A 20174-nucleotide genomic window follows, 5' to 3' on the forward strand; every position below is an offset into this window, starting at 1 on the left:
TCAGAGCATACACAGCTTCCTGGAGAACATTACCCCAGCCTTTCAAGTTTTTGCCACCTAGTTGGCACCGTAATTGAGTTTTCAAAAGGCCATTGCACCGTTCTATCAATCCAGCTGCTTCTGGATGATGGGGAACATGGTAAGACCAGAGAATTCCATGAGCATGTGCCCATTCCCGCACTTCATTTGCGTGAAGTGTGTTCCTTGATCCGAAGCAATGCTATGTGGGATACCATGACGATGGATAAGGCATTCTGTAAGCCCATGGATAGTAGTTTTGGCAGAAGCATTGTGTGCAGGGAAAGCAAACCCATATCCAGAGTATGTGTCTATTCTAGTTAGAACAAATCGCTGCCCCTTCCATGAAGGGAGTGGTCCAATGTAATCAACCTGCCACCATGTAGCTGGCTGGTCACTTCAGGGAATGGTGCCATATCAGGGGCTGAGTGTGGGTCTCTGCTGCTGGCAGATTGGGCACTCAGCAGTGGCTGTAGCCAGGTCAGCCTTGGTGAGTGGAAGTCCATGTTGCTGAGCCCATGCATAACCTCCATCCCTACCACCATGACCATTTTGTTCATGAGCCCATTGGGCAATGACAGGAGTTGCTGGGGAAAGAAGCTTACTGGTATCCATAGAACGGGTCATTTTATCCACTTGATTATTAAGATCTTCCTCTGCTGAAGTCACCCTCTGGTGTGCGTTCACATGGGACACAAATATCTTCATGTTTTTAGCCCACTCAGAAAGGTCTATCCACATACTTCTTCCCCAGACCTCTTTGTCACCAATTTTCCAATTATGGTCTTGCCAAGTCCCTGACCATCCAGCCAAACCATTAGCAACAGCCCATGAGTCAGTATACAAATGCACCTCTAGCCAGTTTTTCTTCCAAGCAAAATGAACAACCAGGTGCACTGCTCGAAGTTCTGCCCACTGGGAGGATTTCCCCTCACCACTGTCCTTCAAGGACACCCCAGAAAGGGGTTGTAATGCTGCAGCTGTCCACTTTCGGGTGGTACCTGCATATCATGCTGAACCATCTGTAAACCAGGCCCGAGTTTTCTCTTCCTCAGTCAGTTCACTGTAAGGAACTCCCCAAGAGGCCATAGCTCTGGTCTGGGAAAGAGAAGGTAATGTGGCAGCAGGAGTGGAAACCATGGGCATTTGTGCCACCTCTTCATGTAACTTACTTGTGCCTTCAGGACCTGCTCTGGCTCTATCTCGTATATACCATTTCCACTTTACAATAGAGTGCTGCTGTGCACGCCCAACTTTATGGCTTGGTGGGTCAGACAACACCCAACTCATGATAGGCAACTCAGGTCTCATGGTAACTTGGTGGCCCATGGTTAAGCGTTCAGTCTCTACTAAGGCCCAGTAGCAGGCCAAAAGCTGTTTCTCAAAAGGAGAGTAGTTATCTGCAGCAGATGGTAAGGCTTTGCTCCAAAATCCTAAGGATCTGCATTGTGATTCTCCTATAGGGGTCTGCCAAAGGCTCCAGACAGCATCTCTATTTGCCACTGACACTTCCAGCACCATTGGATCTGCTGGATCATATGGCCCAAGTGGCAGAGCAGCTTTCACAGCAGCCTGGACCTGTCGCAGAGCCTCCTCTTGTTCAGGTCCCCACTCAAAATTAGCGGCTTTTCTGGTCACTCGATAAATGGGCCGGAGTAGCACACCCAAATGAGGAATATGTTGTCGCCAAAATCCAAAAAGAACAACTAGGCATTGTGCCTCTTTTTTGGTTGTGGGAGGGGCCAGATGCAGCAATTTATCCTTCACCTTAGAAGGGATATCTCGACATGCCCCACACCACTGGACACCTAGAAATTTTACTGAGGTGGAAGGCCCCTGTATTTTTGTTGGATTTATCTCCCATCCTCTGACACGCAAATGCCTTGCCAGTAAGTCTAGAGTAGTTGCTACTTCTTGCTCACTAGGTCCAATCAACATGATATCATCAATATAATGGACCAGTGTGATGTCTTGTGGGAGGGAGAAACGATCAAGGTCTCTGCGAACAAGATTATGACATAGGGCTGGAGAGTTGATATACCCCTGAGGTAGGACAGTGAAAGTATATTGCTGACCTTGCCAGCTGAAAGCAAACTGTTTCTGGTGGCCCTTACTAATAGCTATTGAGAAAAAAGCATTTGCCAGATCAATAGCTGCATACCAGGTACCAGGGGATGTATTGATTTGCTCAAGCAATGATACTACATCTGGAACAGCAGCTGCAATTGGAGTTACCACCTGGTTGAGTTTATGATAATCCACTGTCATTCTCCAAGACCCATCTGTTTTCTGCATAGGCCAAATAGGAGAGTTGAACAGGGAAGTGGTGGGAATCACCACCCCTGCATCTTTCAAGTCCTTAAGAGTGGCAGTAATCTCTGCAATCCCTCCAGGAATATGGTATTGCTTTTGATTTACTATTTTACTTGGTAGGGGCAGTTCTAGTGGCTTCCACTCGGCCTTTCCCACCATAATAGCCCTCACTGCACGAGTTAGAGAACCAACGTGGGGATTCTGCCAGTTGCTCAGTATGTCTATGCCAATTATACATTCTGGAACTGGGGAAATAACTACAGGATGGGTCCGGGGGCCCACTGGACCCACTGTGAGACGGACCTGAGCTAAAACTCCATTGATCACCTGGCCTCCATAAGCCCCCACTCTGACTGGTGGTCCAGAGTGACGTTTTGGGTCGCCTGGAATTAATGTCACTTCTGAACCAGTGTCTAATAATCCCCAAAATATCTGATCATTTCCTTTTCCCCAATGCACAGTTACCCTGGTAAAAGGCCGTTGGTCTCCGTGGGGAAGACTTAGAGGAAGGTTAACAGTGTAAATTTGTGGCAGTGTAACAGGTTTCTCCCCCATAGGGACCTGGCCTCCCCTTCATTCAAGGGGCTCAGGGTCTGTAAACTGTTTCAAGTCTGGAAATTGGTTAAGGGGCCGTGACTCTGTGTTTTTGTAATTCAGGTTAGACTTCTGTTCCCTTGACCTAGAACTCTTTTGTTTATACAGCTCCAACAAGAATTTAGTAGACTGCCCTTCTATTGTATTTTTAGGCACCCCATGATTTACTAGCCAATGCCACAAATCTCTGCGTGTCATATAATTTTGATGCCTCCTTTGAGTTTGTTGTCTATTATAATAGCCGTGTCTACCCTGTCTTTGGTGATTAAGTGCTGCCACCTGGCTTCTGCCAACTCGGGATCCTGTCATCCCCATTGTGTTTAAGGATTCCAGCTCAGTGACAGCAGTTCCTACAGTAATATCTGACCTACAGAGAAGTGCAACCACAGAGCTCTTGAGGGATGATGGTGCTAGTCTCACAAACTTATTTCTCACTGTTCTGGTAAAAGGTGCATCCTCTGGACATTCCTGGGGTGTAAGAGCAGGCTCTGCATGATAAATCCACTCTAACATCCCAATCTCTCTAAGCCTCTGGATCCCCTCATCTACATTATACCAGGGCAGTTCTGGCATTTCAACCTCAGGTAATGTTGGCCACCTTTTGATCCATGTTTCAACCAACCACCCAAACAAGCTGTTAACACCTTTTCTAACTGCTCGAGCTATAACATTGAATGCAGAATCTCTGCTTAGAGGGCCCATATCAATAAATTCAGCCTGATCCAGCCTTATATTCCTCCCACCATTATCCCACACTCTTAAAATCCATTGCCACACATATTCCCCTGATTTCTGTCTATATAAATTGGAAAACTCACACAGTTCTTTTGGAGTATAACATACCTCCTCATGTGTGATACTTTGTACCTCACCTTTAGGGGCCTGTTGGGTCTTCAGTCTAGTTATAGGTCTAGAAGAAATGAGGGGTGGTGGGGGTGGGTCATGAAAAGAATTAGAAATATCTTCCAAGCCATTTGCTTCAGGGCTTTCATTTGCAGTTTCATCTGGTGAAACAGGAATAATAACTCTAGGGCTAATCCCTTCAGGAGGAGGTTGGGTGGCCAATTCCTCAAGGCAGGCAGGAGGTGGGGCGGCTATGTCCTCAGGGCAGACTATTACAGGGTTATCTAAAGAAGGCTCAGCATGGTCTAGGGTTTCAACCTCACCCCCAACATCATTATCAATCCATATGTCACCATCCCATTTTTCAGGGTCCCACTCCTTTCCAATCAATGCCCTCACTTTAACGGCAGACACCATGCAAGACTGAGATTTCAGTTTACGTTGTAAAGTTGCTACTCTAACAATAAGATTCTGAGTCTGATTTTCAGAGATCTCAAGTCTACGGCTACAGGAAATAAGATTTTCCTTCAGGATACTCATAGAAACCTCTACATCTTTCAGACGGCGCTTAAGCTTCTCGTTTGAAGCCTTAAGCCCATCCCTTTCACCCTTTAATGTAGACAGTGTATCTAACAACAACGAACCAACATCTCTATAACTCTTATTTCTACAAAACTTTGTAAAGGTGTCAAAAACATTATCCCCCAGAGTCTGGCTTCATACAAGCGAAGCATTAGGAGAATCGAATGATGATATTTTGACTCTATCCTTTGCCAACTCAGTCCATGGATTGGGAGTGTCATTCTGATTATGGGAATCAGAGTCCTTAGTGTCTCTGAGTCCAGTCAGAGTAGAAAAACATTCATAAAAACCTATTTTTAAGATTCTGTTCCTTAAGAACCACTCCTGGTACCAAGATGTATTAGTTAGGGTTCTCTAGAGAAACAGAATCAACAAGGAACACTTGCAAATATAAAATTTATGAAAGTGTCTCACGTGACTGTAAGAAAGCAGAGTCCAAAATCCACAGGGCAGGCTGTGAAGCCAATGACTCCGTTGGATGGCCTGGATAAACTCCACAGGAGAGGCTCACCAGCCAAAGCAGGAATGGGACTTGTCTCCTCTGAGTCCTCCTTAAAAGGCTTCCCATGATTGCATTTAGCATCACTAATTGCAGAAGACACTCCCCTTTGGCTGATTACAAATGGAATCAGCTGTGGATGTAGCTGACGTGATCATGACCTAATCCTATGAAATGTCCTCATTGCAACAGACAGGCCAGCGCTTGCCCAATCAGATGAACAGGTACCACAACTTGGCCAAGTTGACACCTGTCCCTAACCATGACACATGGTATTTGAGTTATGAATCAAGGACAACGAATGCAAACCCAATATCTAGAATGAAAATTGGCTTAACAGTGAGTTGTTAGATTTGAATCCAGAATAATTCTTGTCTTTCTGTGATTGCACTCTTCTGTCTTCAATTAAAGTTTACCCCTACATTTGGCTAGAAAGTTCTGGTAATTTAGGAGGGTTTATGCCGATTGAAATTTTGGTATTCAATTTACATCCTATCACCAAATCATCAAGACCTATAGCCATGTAACCTCTAGACAATTCGTTCTTTAAAAAAAAAAAAGAGAGATACAAAGAGAGTTGGGATTAATTTTACTCAATTGACTGAATGTTTGGATTGCTCAAGGGATTTTACTGGTTATTTCTATTCCCTTAGAATAGGGAAGAATTTCAGTCTTTTGGTCACTACAGAAGATAAGGGTTTAGAAGAGAGTTTACACATTTAACATAACCCATGAAATTGTGAGTTGGTGTTTCTATTTCAGTGCTAAAAGACAATCAGGAATACAGTTGCCACATTTTTCAGATGAAGTTATAAAGTCTAAAAAACTATTTTTATCCTACTTCCAAATGGAAGAGGAAGTGTGGAAATTTTACATACATACTAAACTACCAGATGGCACAGGTCATTTTCAAAGCTTACTGGGGCAACAAACAGAATATTTGTAGTTAAACTATCCTCTAGTTCTTCCAGTTAACCAAAGTGGCCACATAAGACTCTCCAGGGTACTCTTGTCCCACAGAAGCTATCAACAACCAGCTAAAACAGGCAGGATTATCTTCTCAAAACCCTGAAAACAGTAACTTGGAAAGGGCTGAGTTAAGAAAACACAACTTTAAAAGTGGTAGGAGATTACAGTACCCCTACTGGCCTCTGCCACAACCCTCCCTGTGCAGGGTGGAGGCAGCCTGCATGCCCACTGTGGGCTCCTGAATGTTAGTGCCAATCTACTGCATGGCAGTCTGAAAGACAGAACCAAGAAACTCATCTCAGGGTCTCACTCCAGAGCTTGCCCTGCAGGTAGAAGCACTTGTGTGCAGCAAAAGTGGTGTAAGAGCCAATTAAATCAAAACACTCAGGATGTAGGATTACCTTCTGTAAGTTAAACAATCAAGCATCCAGAGGGGAAGAAAAAGACAGAGAGGAAGAAGGCTACAGAAGCAAGAAGCTGAAAGCAATGAAACCCAAAAAGAAGGGAGAGACCAGTAGAGGCTGCCATGTACCATGCCATGAGAAAAAAGAACCCAGGATTGTCACTAGCCAGTCTTCAGGAAGAAGCATCACCTGAGGATGCCTTGATATGGGCATTTTTCTCAGCCTGAAAACTGTTCCCTTCAGTGTGTCATGATAAATATGGTATAATCTCTCTCCTCAAAGAAATTCACTGTCTAATTTGGGATATATTAATGACTGTATGTATAAAAACAATGTAGACAGTACAGGGATGTATGTTATGGAGTAATCATATTGTACTTTAGAAATGTATAGAAAGGAAGAAAAGTTAGGGACCCAAATTAGGTTATTTTAAAAAGTATAGGGTCCAGGTAATTTAGTTATTTTTATTGTATAGCTATCAGGTACTTTATTTGGCTCTAGCATATGATTTATATTTGTTATTTTTGTTTACTTGTTCTTAAGGAAAAAGTCTTGTTCATGGCTTAGAACACTCTAGTTTCTGGTGTTTCATGTTTCACCCCAGTCGTAAAAATGGTATGATATTCTAAAAAAAATAAAAAAAGAGAAAAATCAGAGAGGACCTGGTGCTTCATATTTGCCTCAATCTGATCTTCTTAACAAGAGGGCTAAACTCCAAAGAAGGGAACTAGCGAGTACAAAGGCAGTTTGCAAAGATTGTGAAAAGAGTTTTCTTGTATTAGTCTGCTTGATTTTTTTTTTAGCTCTTGGCACTCAAAGATATCTTTGACAAAATGTTAGCTGAACATGAACTTAGGAACAGACAATTCAGGGACTAAATGCCAAAACCGAAATTTAAAAATATTAAAATATACAGTGTGCAAGAAAATATTACAAGACAAAGAAACAAGAAAAGATGGTTGATCCAAAGGACAAGATAAAAATCCAGAAACCATCAACAAGAATCATACTTTTAAAGTAAAAATCAAAGATTTTTTAAAAATGATCCTCAATATGTTCAAGAAGATAAAAGAAAATATAGAGAAAGAACTAAAAGATAACAGGTAAACAATGAATGAACAATATGAGAATCTCAAAAAATAGGGAAATAGTAAAATGGAACCAAACAGCAAATTCAAGTTGGTAGTACAAAGAATCAATGAGCCCAAAGACAAGAAAATTCAAATGATTCAGGCTGAGGAACAGAAAAAAGAAAAATTAAAGAAAAGCAAACAGAGCATAAGGGACCTGTGGAACACCATCAACTTAACCAATATATGCAATATGGGAGTTCCAGAAGAAGAAAAAAGAGAGAAAGGGACTGAAGGAATATTCAAACAAATAATGGCAGAAAACTTCCCAAACTGAATGAAAGTTGTAAAGATGCACATTCGAGAGACCAAAGCCCGAACAGAATAAACTTGAAGCCAACTATATCCAGACACGTTGTAGTCAAACTGTTGAATGCCAAAGACAAGGAAAGAGTTTTTAAATCTACAAGAAAAGAGGAACGTGTTTTTGTACAAGGGAATATAAACAAGATTAATCAGAAACCATGGAGACAAGAAGGCAGTAAGACAAAGTATTTAAAGTGGTGAAAGAAAACAACTGCCAACCAAAAATTTATATCTGGTAAGACAGTCTTTCAAAAATGAGAGAGGTTTAGACATTTGTGGATAAACAAAAGCTGAAGAAGTATGTCATCACTAGGCCTGCTCTATAACTACATCTGACAGGAGTTCTTCATACTGAAAAAAAAGGACAGTGGATCAAAGGGGCAAAAGTAGTAATGACCACCAGTAAAGGTAACCAAATGGGAAAGTATAAGTGTCATTACTATAGTATTACATTTTCAGATATATAACTCCACTTTTTATATCTTTCAAGTTCTGAAATGCAAATGCATAAATAGTAATAATGTCTATGTATAAAGATATAATTTGAAATAAGTACAACAAAAAGGTGAGGGGATGGAGGGATGGAGGAACATTGTATGTATATGCCATTGAAATTAAGTTGGCATCAAATAAAATGTGATTGCTAGAGATCCAGAATGTTAGATTTTAGCCTCATGAAAAGAAAATATATGAAAAATATATACTGAGAGAATGAGAAGGGAGTCGAAGTGGTATAATACAAATTATGGATGTAGGCATTAATGGAAGAATTGAAGGACCAAGAAGGTATAAGATTGTTTTAGTTTTCCTGGACTTCTCAAGCAAATAACGTGAAGTGGGTTGGTTTAAATAATAGGAAATTATTAGCTCATGGTTGTAAGACTAAGATAAAGTCCAAATCAAGGCTTCACGAAGGTGTCGCTTTCCTCCCAAAGTCTGGCTTTCTGCGGCTGGCTGCCAGTGATGCTGGCCCTGGGCGCCTCTGTCACAGGCTCTGCATGTGGAGGCCTCTCCCAACCTCGCCACTATCTTCCAGGTCCCAGTGAATTTCAACCTCTTATTTCCCATGCCTTTTTCTCTCCGTCTCAATTTCATTACACTTATAAAGGACTACAGTAAAAGGATTATGACCCATCCTGATTGAGGTGGTTCATACCTTAACTGAAGCAACCTCAAAACATCCTACTTATAATGGTTCATATGAGTGGAATAAGTTTAAGAACATGTTTTCTGGGCTACATACAGCTCCAAACCAATATTATTGTTACAAAGACAACATAGCAAAATGACACAACAAAGTCCTGTATTATCAGTAGTTACATTAAATGTACCTGTAGGCTTAAACTCCACAGTTAAAAGGCAGAGATTGGCAGAATGGATAAAATCCATGACCCAACTATATAGTATATACAAGAAATTCACCTGAATTCAAATACAATTTGGTTGAAAGTAAAAGGATAGGAAATAAATATATATACCATGTGAATTTTAACTAAAAGAGATCTGAGATCACTATATGAATATCACAAAAATAGTCTTCAAGTAAAAAAACTGATGAAGAAGTCCACTGGCTGCTGATAAAGAGGTCAATTCAACAATAAGAAATAAAAATTATGAAATATATGCACCTAAAAGAAAAGACCCAAATATTTGAAGCAAATATTGACAGATTGGTAGGGAGAAATATATAGTTCTACATAAATATTAGGAGACTTCAATACACCACCATTAATAATAAGTATAAAATCTAGACAGAGGAATAATAAGAAAATAGAAGACTTGAAAGATACCATAAATTAATTTGACCTAACAGACATATAAAGAACACTTTTATATGAGAACAGCAGGACATACGTGTTCTCTAGTACACATAGACAATTCTTGAAGACAGACCATAAGTTATGACACAAAACAAGTCTCAAGGTCAAAAATATTGAAATCATCCAATGTATCTGCTCTGACCACAATTTAATGAAGCTAGAAGTAATGACAGAGGTAGAACTGAGAAAATGGCAAATACATGAAAATTAAACAATGTACTCTTAAACAACCAATTGTTCAAAGAAGATATCTAAAAGGATATTAGCAAATATCTTGAGGTGAAAGAAAATGAAATCACAATGTACCAAAACTTATGGAATGCTGCAAAGTCAGCTGAGAGGGAAATTTATAGCACTAAATTACATTAAAAGAGAAGAAAGTTTTAAAATCAGAGATCTAACCTCACAAGTGGAAGATCTACAAAAATAAAAGCAAACTGAACTCAAAGAAGGCAGAAGGAAGTAAATAACAAAGATTAAAATGGAGATGAATAGAATAAAGAATTAAAAAATAGAATTAACAAAAACATTTGGTTCTCTGAAAAGATCAATGACATTAACAAACCTTTAACTAGACTGACAAAGAAAAAAGAAAGAGGAAGCAAATAAATGAAATCAGAAATGAAAAGGGGGCATTACTACAGATCCCACAAAAATGAAAAGGATCATAAAAGGATACTATGAACAACTGTATGCCAACAAATTAGGTAGCCTCAGTGAAATGGACAAATTCCTAAAAACACACAAGCTACCCACACTGACTCAAGAACACACAGTAGATCTCAGCAGATTGATAAGAAGTAAAGAGATTGAATCAGTAACCATAAACCTCCCAACAAAGAAAGCCCAGGACCAGATGGCTTCACAGTTGAGCTCTACCAAACATTTCAGAAAGAATTAACCCTGATTCTGCTCCAAGTCTTTAAAAAAAATTGAAGAGGAGGGAACACTCCCTAATTCATTCTATAAGAACAACCTCACCCTTATAGCAAAGCCAAATAAAGATACCACGAGAAAAGAAAATTAGAAACCAATATCTCTCATAAATATAGATGCAACAAATCATCAAAAAAAAAAAAATGCTAGCAACCCAAATCCAACAGCACACAAAAAGAATTATACACCATAGTCAAGTGGGATTTATCCCAAGTATGCAAGGGTGGTTCAACATAAGAAAATCAATCTACTACAACATTAAAATGCATTTGACAAAATCCAGCACCCCTCTGGATAAAAACACTTAGAACACTAGGAATGAAGGAAACTCCTCAATGTGGTAAAAGCCATATTTGGAAAACACGCAACTTCATACTTGATGAAATACTGAAATCTTTCCCTGTAAGATCTGGAATAAGACAAGATACTCATGGTCATTACAGTTATCCAACATTGTACTGGATATTCCAGCCAAAGCATTTTTGCAAGAAATAGAAATAAAAGATATCCAGATTGGAAAGGAATAAGTAACTCTTCCCCTATTTTGCATATAACATGATCCTATATCCAGAAAATCCTGAAAAATCTACAAGAAAGCTCCTAGAGCCAATACATGAATTCAGTAAAGTGGTTAGTATAAGATCAACACTCAAAAAATCAGTACTGTTTCTATACACTAAAAATGAACAATTAGAAGAAATCAAGAAAAAATAATTTATAATAGCAACTAAAGGAATAAAATATCTAGGAATAAACCTAACCAAGAATGTAGAGGACTTGTACATAGAAAACTGCAAAATCTTGCTAAAAAATAAAAAAACCTACATAGGAAAGACAACCTATGTTCTTACATTGGAAGACTAAATATCCTTAAGATATCAATTTTACCCAAAGCAATTTACAGATTCAACACAATCCCAATCAATATTCCAACAACCTTCTTTGCAGAAATGGAAAAGCCCATTATCAAATTTTTATGGAAGGGTAAGAGGCCCCAAATAGCTAAAGCCATCTTGAAAAAGAACAATATGGGAGAACTCACACTTCTCAATCTTAAAACTTATTTCAAAGCCACAGTAATCAAAACAGCAGGGTTCTGGCATAGACCAAAGGAGTTGAGAGTTCAAAAATCAGCCTTCATATTTGTGACCAAGTGATTTTTACAAGGGGTCAAAAGATCACTCAATTAAGAAAGAATAGTCTGTTCACAAATTGTGCTGGGAAAACTGGACCTCCGTATACAAAATCTGAAGGTAGATTCATACCTCACACCATGTACAAAATTAAACTCAAAGTGGATGAAAGACCTGAATATGTGAGTCATACTATAAAACTCCTAGAAGAAAACATAGGGAAGCATCCTCAGGAGCTAAGGGAAATGCATATCAAAACAAAAAAGCGAGATACCGTTTCACCTCCACTGGAATGTCTACTATTAAAAAAAAACAAACAGAAAATTAGAAGTGTTGAACTGAATGTGGAGAAATAGGAATACTTATTCATTACTATTTACAAGGAATAAATGGTGCAATCGCTGTAGAAGACAGTTTGTTGGTTCTTCAGAAAATTAAGTAAGTATAGAATTACCATTTGACTCTGCCATCCCAATTCTAGGTATATACCCAAAAGAATTGAATGCAGAGACTGGAACAGATATTTGCACTCCAATGTTCATAGTGCATTATTCCCAATTGTCAAAAGATAAAAGCAACTCAAGTGTCCATAAACCAATCGATGGATAAACAAAATGTGGTATATACACACATGGAATATTACTCAGCCATAAAAAATGGAGTTCTGATACATTTCACAGCATGGATAAGCCTTGAAGACATTATGTTGAGTTAAATAAGCAAGACACAAAAGGACAAATACTGCATAATCTCACTAATGTGAAAAATTAGAATAAGGAAACTCCTAGAGTCAGAATCTAGACTATATATCACCAGTGGACTCCATGTGGAGTTAAGGCTTAAAATATACAGAGTTTCTAGGGGTGCATGGGTAGTTTATTTTTAACTACTATTATTTAGTAATTAGAATGCCTGCCTTCCATGCCGGAGACCTGGGTTCAATTCCTGGACCATGCAGCCAAAAAAACAAAAATATATATACAAAGTTTCTGTTTGAAACAATGGAAGGTTTTGGTTAAAGATGGTGGAGATGGTAGAACAACAGTGTGAATGCGATTAACAGCACTGAATTGCATATTTGAATGTGGTTAAAAGGGAAAATTTTTAATTGTTTGTATGTTACTAGAAAAAAAAAACAGGGCATGTAACACAAGCATTGAACCCTAATATAAACTAAGGACTATAGTTAATACAATTATAGTAATAGTTGTTTATCAATTGTAACAAAGACACTTCACTAATGTAACATGTTGATAATAGAAGGTAGAATATGGGAAATCTGTATTTTCTGTGTGATTTTTACATAAACTTTTAATTTCCCTAATAAAATAAATTTTTTTTAAAATTGAAAAGAAATAAAAAAGAAAAACTATTCTCTAGAATATTCCAAAAGCAGGCTCATTTCTGAGAGTTTATTAGATTCTGTTAATTTAAATAATGAAATAGATATCAATAAATAAATTCCAAATTAAAAAATAGATAATTTTGTGTAATAATACAAAATTGTTCAACTTTATTGTATGTCAGGACAAAGAAATGGGTTCATTAGCATATTGAACAAACGCTAAAAAACTTAGAAAAGAAATACTATATATACATAAGATGTTAAATCAATGCATATGTAAGAACTAACAGCTAGTACTTAATACACTTTTACTATATCACCTCATTTAATTTAATCTTCACAACAACTGATATCAATACAGATAAGACTGCATTTTACAGATGAGAAAATGAGAACTGGAAAGATTCAGTAACACATTCAAAATCATACAAGTAATAACTAACAGAACGAGGAGGCACACCTAAGTGTGTATGAGTTAAGGTCTACCCTTGTTTTACATATCATCCTGGACCACTTCACTTCAAGCTACTGCAGACTTGAACTAACTTTGACATGCTCTGGATTCATGGAATAGTAACTTTGGCCCTAGACCAAGAGAAAATGACAAGCACAGGCCAAGAGAGAAAGCTTTGCAGTAAGTTGGTTTGCAGTACATAAGATGAGCAGGATAAATTTTAGTCTAAAGGAGAGGTCCTCAGCAGTTTGATTTTTCATTTGGAATTATAGCATGTGCTTAAATAAACCATTTCTGAGATTTTATTGATTCCTATTTGTGTGTTTCACTTTGAAAGTCCAGATCATTTCAGGGTAAATTAATTTGTCCCATTTCATTTTTAGTCAGTGGATAAAACTCTACATTTTATTTCCATGAATCAGTATTTTTTATTTCATTTTCATAAATCAGCCTGATGCCTGGTCAGAAGGGTCAGACTCACCTGCTTGTTGAAAATAGGCTTCCTGGATCCCACTTCAGATCATCTGAATCAAATCCCTGGGGTCAGGACTTTGGGAATCTATCTTAATTAAAACAAAAACAAAACAAAACAAAAACCCACAGGCTATTTTGGGTAGAAATAAGTCCCATTTGTCAAAATTTAGATTTTGACATCAATGCTCATTTACAGTGATTTAGACAGACAGTGCAGCGTTTCCGAGTAGCAGGAAAATGATGACACACTCCAGATTCTAGTCTCCTCTGGTTCTATTTCCTCATGTTAACTACTCCCGCCCATGTCCTCATTCATCAGACTTTAGCTGAGGCTTCCACAGCAGGCAGGCCCTGTGCTGGCCTGAGATACAAAGTTTAAGAACAGAACTGTTATCAAACAGTCTGAAAAACTCTGTATACTTCATCTGCCTGCTCTTGTGTGTTAAAGCAGTTCTGCTATAAAGAAACTTGTTTAACATTGTTAAATGCACCATTTTCCAAAAGTATTTTTTCACAGAGTTCTTTCTTCAAACTATGCCTGTTACCCGGGAGAGGACTTTTAGAAAAAAAAATGGCTGTGATGATGACATATTTATTATTTTACATTTTAAAATACAATCAATAGTGTATTTCCTCAGTTGGTGAGCTTTGCTGGAAGTACACTCACTACTTTTAGAAAATGACTACTACGGGAAAGAGGTAAAGGGTAAAGGATTGCTGGCAGAGCATCCATTCCCTTGAGCCTGCTCTTGGAAAATCTGACCTCAGTTTTGTGATAAAACCAGAACTTGTTTAGCCATAAGGATCCCAAAAATATTTTTCTTCCTCTTTAAAAGAGTGCAAACTCAACCAATACAATATTCTATGATACATTTGGGTATCGGGCTCAGTTTCGTAACTTTGGTCTCCATCTTGTTATTTGTTGGCTTATCTTTATTCATTTTTTAATTATAAAAGCAACAACTGCTTTTTAAAATACACAAATCAAAGCATATGAATTATATGGTAAAATACGAGTTACTCCTTCAGCCCACTACATCCATCCCATTTCCCATGGGTAATCACTTTTAACAGTTTGGAGTATTTCTATGTTTCTTTTCAGATTTTCTTATAGATGGTATGTGTGTGCATGCACATACACATACACACACTCTGGGGAAATAAATATATAGAATATGTAATGTATGTCATATGTAAGTGTATCATTTATCCAAAGATGATATCGGTATCAGGTACTGTCTCAAAATCCACTTTTATCAGCTAGTAAACGTATTGCCCCAAATTCTGCAGTTCCCTGGAAATGAGGCTCATAGATTCCTAAAGTATGCTCTCACAAGTTGTGAGGTGCATTGCCATGACCTATAATGACATCTGGGTCCCATTTGAAAAACAAGCAAAGTGCAGTACATGGAGAAGTAATCTCCTGCATTAACTACAGGTGTGGCACACATTTTTCAGAACTAAGTTGTGTATGGACACATTTTTGCAAATCAGACGCTTTTAAATATGTTAGAGGAGATTGCTATTTGAAGAACACTGGTCTTAATTCTATTTCACACCTAAGATTCCTACTGAAAAATCAATAATTGCTCCCTAAATCATAAGTCGGAGCAATCCAGATATTTCTAAATCAAACATGTGGCTTCATGAGGACTTTACAACCCTAAAACAACAAAATAACAGAATGCTCTACATCCTTCATGTTTGTATAATCATAATCGATACTAAAGGTAATGCTAAATCTTAGAATGTTCTTCCCATAGAGTCATTTCTTTCTCCTATTTTCTTCCTTTGGTGACAGAGCAAATGGAGGATATTTTTAGTTTATTTATACTGCACTGTTACTTAGTGAGCTTTACATTGAAAACAAAATATCGATTTGAAGGGATTAGCAATCATTACATTTAAAAATTGTATCTTTTCATAAAATAAAATAAGCCATGCACTTGATAAAAATGCTCAAGCAGTGTTTTGGTTTCCCAAGCTGATCAAGCAAATACCACACAATGGTTTGCCTCAAACCATGGAAATTTATTTGCTTATGGTTGTGAGGCTAAGAGAATGTCCAAATCAAGGCATCATCAAGGCGGTGTTTCCTTCCTCAAGACCGGCATTCTGGGGCTGGCTGCTGGACCCTTGGTCCTCAGCTAATCACCCGGCAATGCTCATGGCAGCCTCTTCTGGTCTCTCCCTTCTCTTCCAAGTTCCCTTGGCTTTAGCTTCTGGCTGCTTCCTTTGTGGCTTTCTCTCTCTCTCTGAATTTCATCCGCTTGTAAAGGACCCCAGTGATAGAACTAAGACCCAACCTGACTGGGCTGAGACACACCTTAACTAATGTACCCTCATTAAAACATCCTACTACAATGGTTCACACCCACAGGGATGGATTAAATTCAAGGACGTGTTTTTCTGGGGTACACACAGTTTCAAACTACCACAAGCAGTTAGGAGAGATAGAGACTAATTGTGAAACCTCCCTCTCAAACCCCACCCCAAGAAACAGTGCTGCTCCCCAAAGATAACTATAATTAATAGTATCTTCTGTTTATCCTTTCCAAAAAAAGCTATCATATACCAGATCTCTATGTCCTTTTTGTTTATCCCAAATAGAGTCATACCATATGATCATGAGGCTTTCTGGACCTTGTCTTTTTCACTTAATATCTGTTAGAACTCTCATTATTGTAGCTTATATAGATTTATTTAATTATTTTAACAATCACATTGCATTCCTCTTTATGATTTCACCATAACTTACTGAATCTAGCCCTTATTTGGGGATACTTAGATTGTGTCTGTCTTCTGGCTACTATAGAAAATGCTACAATGAATATGCTTATGCACATATCTTGGCACAGTTTTTCCAGAATATCAGTGGAGTAAATTTCTTTCAGTGATATTACTGGCATCAATTAAGATACTTCATAATACTCAATGTTCAAAAGCACGTCAAGAAGCAAGATCTTACAAATACTGAGAGTGGGGGTACAAATTTGCATAAAACTTCTAGAAGAGCAATTCTCTTATGTCTTAACAATTTAAAATCCACATATAATTTTATCCAGAAATTTTGCTAATAAATGAATCATGCCAATACATAGGATCATTTCTTATCAACATATACATTATATTATCTCTGTATATTTTAGGGTTAAGAATTTAATAGCAGGAAAGGAATTTAGACATTATCTGTTACAGTTCCTGAGGTCCAAGAAAGTTAGGTTATTTAGTGAACAGGGGCCCAACAGAGAGTAGAAGGGAGAGGAGTTCCATGCTACCTGCTAGATGGTCTGGGCGAGGTAGACAATTAGACACATTCTTTTTCTCTCAGCCTTCTCTCTCATTTGCCATGGTCACTATATTGCTCTCTCTTTTTATTGTTGTGTCTGTTTCTGTGTGGTTTAGTTACATCTGTATCAAAGGTTAGCTCTATACGTTTGCAACATCCCAGGAAGCCTGGCCACAGGAGGGATCCAGAATGATTGAAGGCAGGGGAGACTAAGAGAGTGACCAGGGTGGTGACCTTCAGGACAGTGGTGGCCTGGCAGCTATCCTTTATAGAATAGGAATTTGGGGAGGTTAGTGGTGAGGGTTGTAACCTCAGCATGTTAGTCTTCAAGTGGCTGGAATGTGATATACCAGAACTGGAATGGCTTTTAAAAAGGGGAATTTCATAAGTTAGAAGTTTACAGTTCTAAGGAAGTGAAAGTGTCCAAATTAAGGCACCAACAAGAGGTCATCTTCACTGGAGGAAGGCCGCTGGGTCAGGAACACCTCTGTGAGCTGGGAAGTCACATGCTGGCATCTGCTGGTCCCTTGCTCCTGGGCTACATTGCTTTCAGCTTCTATTCCTATGGGGGTTCCTCACTTGGCTTCTCCAGGGCTGGCTTTCATCTCTTGGCCTCCCTTGGCTCTCTCCAGGTTCTGGCTTGCTTAACATCTCTTGGCAACTTCAGCTGGGCTCCAAGCATCTCCAAACATCCATAACACTTGCTCTCCAAGTGTCAGTACCTGTGTCAGCTCTTCTGTGAAGTTTCTGTCAACTCTGAGGCTTCTGTCATTTCTCTAAACTCTGTTGTTTCAGTTGCATCTAACTCTCCAAAGTGTTTCCTTTTTAAAAAGATTCCAGTAATCTTTTTCCTGCCCGTGTCCTGTGCTGCCTGGGTGCTGTGGCATCTTGAGCCACCCACACAGCTTCTGCTGGTGATCTGGCATGGGATGGGAGACAGCTGTTGTAACCCCTTAAGGATAGGTGCTATTAAAAAATGGTTGAGAAGAAAATACCTGGAATTTATGTCCTGTCTTTGGAGATTGGGAAACCTTGATGGAGGATGTGGAGAACAGCTTCTTCTTGAATGTTAATTCCCAATTAACAGCAGTGTGTCAGATTCTCTCCAAGGATCCTAAATAGCAGCAAGGTTACAATGCTATGGGATTCTCCCAGGGAGGTCAGTTTCTGCGGGCAGTGGCTCAGAGATGTTCATTACCTCCCATGATCAATCTGATCTTGGTTGGAGGACAACATCAAGGCGTTTTTGGACTCCTGCCATGCCCAGGAGAGAGCTCACATATTGTGACTTCATCAGAAAAACACTGACTGTTGGGTCTTACTCCAAAGCTGTTCAAGAATGGCTGGTGCAAGCAGAATACTGGCACGAGCCCATAAAAGGGAATGTATATAGCAACCGCAGATATAAATCAGGAGAGGGGTGTCAATGAGTCCTATAAGAGAAACCTGATGGCCCTGAGGAAGTTTATGATGGTGAAATTCCTCAATGATTCCATTGTGGATCCTGTGGATTTGGAGTGGTTTGGATTTTACAGAAGTGGCCAAGCCAAGGAAACTATCCCCCTACAGGAAACTACTCTGTACACGCAGAAACACCTGGGGCTAAAAAAAAAAAAAAAAAAAAAATGGACAAAGGAGGGAAGCCAGTCTTCCTGGCTACAGAAAGGGACCATCTTCAACTGTCTAAAGAATGGTTTGATGCCCATGTCATCCCCTTCCTTGAGTAAAACCTTTGCAGTTTATACCAGTGCTCAGGGAGCCCCTAGCAATACTAACCCACATGGGAGAGAGTTCCCTTCATTCCCAAGCCTGAGCTCAGATTCACCTTGCAACTAATCCTTCTCTCCTATCATCTAACATGCCCTGCAAAGAAAGATCTAAGGTATGAATCTTATCCTTCACCTCATCCTTATCACCACATGGTATTGAATGCAAGTTTAAATAGTTAACAACCATGGAGATTGTTTTACAACCCTTTGATGTGGTCAAGCTGTCTCAGGAAGGGAATCTGTTTCAGATCAGTGCCAGAACTATGCCTCGCCCAGCAGACTGAGCAAACTGAAGCACTGAGGTAGATAAATCTTAAGGGCAAACACCTGTTCATGGAGCCTCAGGAAAATCTGGCCACGTTTCAGCCAAGAGAAAAGGCTAGTACCCAGGCCTGAATTACATAAACTCTCAACTTTGTTGGTAGAGATTTAACCATTGGTTGGAAAAGTACTGACTGGAAATTTTGTATGATTCCTTAAGGCTACTGTCCTCTCCTTGAATACGTTGCCTTTTGAGTTGTCTTAGCAATTATCAGACAAATTTCACTTGCCCACCATCTTACCTCTATCGTACTTATTTTCACTGGGCAAGTAGTAATGAATTAGCCACTCTGACACAAAAGAGAAGCAGGGTTGTTTAAGAGAGGAAATGTACATCTTGCTTAGCTTAGACTGTGAGATAAAGAAAAATGAGGGAGTGGAAGTAAAAAGTGAGGAGACCATTGTTTTTTCCATTTCATCCTTAACTAACCTGTCCTTGGTTTCTTACTATGACTAGTGGTCTGAATTCTAGTATCTTTTTTTTTTTTTTTTTTTTTTTTTGCTAGCGTAGGCAAGAGAATGGGAGCGAAAATGTGAAGAAAATAGGCTTTCTAACTTATCTTCCTCCAAAATAATATTTCCCAGCATACTTTAAATGATTTTTGGTATGCTTCATAAACAGAGTGCACAGAAAGCTTGGGAAATGCTTCATACTCCCTTTCTCCTCTTGGGAGACCAACCCCCATTAGAATATTGAGGACCCTGAGAATTCCTGTTACTGTAAAAGAAAACTAAACTTAATCACCATTTCTCACACCATTGGAGCATGGATGTCTCAAGAGCTCTCCCCACCACCTTCACCCCAATCAATAATTTTTAGAAGACTGTTCTGTAAAATGCCAGTTTCAGAAAATGACTAGCTATGCTTTGATGAAAGTGCCTTGTTAGTGCTATAAAGTTTACCCTTTTTTATTTTTCCTTTACCTCTCTCAAGCTTTATTCTTCAACTAAAAGATGAAGACTAAGGGCAAGAGG

At 38.9% G+C, this 20174-nt stretch overlaps 1 pseudogene; it reads left to right on the forward strand.

Moving 5' to 3' along the window:
* LOC143683134 (palmitoyl-protein thioesterase 1-like) overlaps positions 1-18836 on the forward strand; it is a 55005-nt pseudogene extending 36169 nt beyond the window's left edge.
* Positions 18837-20174: the final 1338 nt, after the last annotated feature.

This window comes from Tamandua tetradactyla, chromosome 5, assembly GCF_023851605.1.
Source record: "Tamandua tetradactyla isolate mTamTet1 chromosome 5, mTamTet1.pri, whole genome shotgun sequence".
NCBI classification, from domain to species: Eukaryota; Metazoa; Chordata; class Mammalia; order Pilosa; family Myrmecophagidae; genus Tamandua; species Tamandua tetradactyla.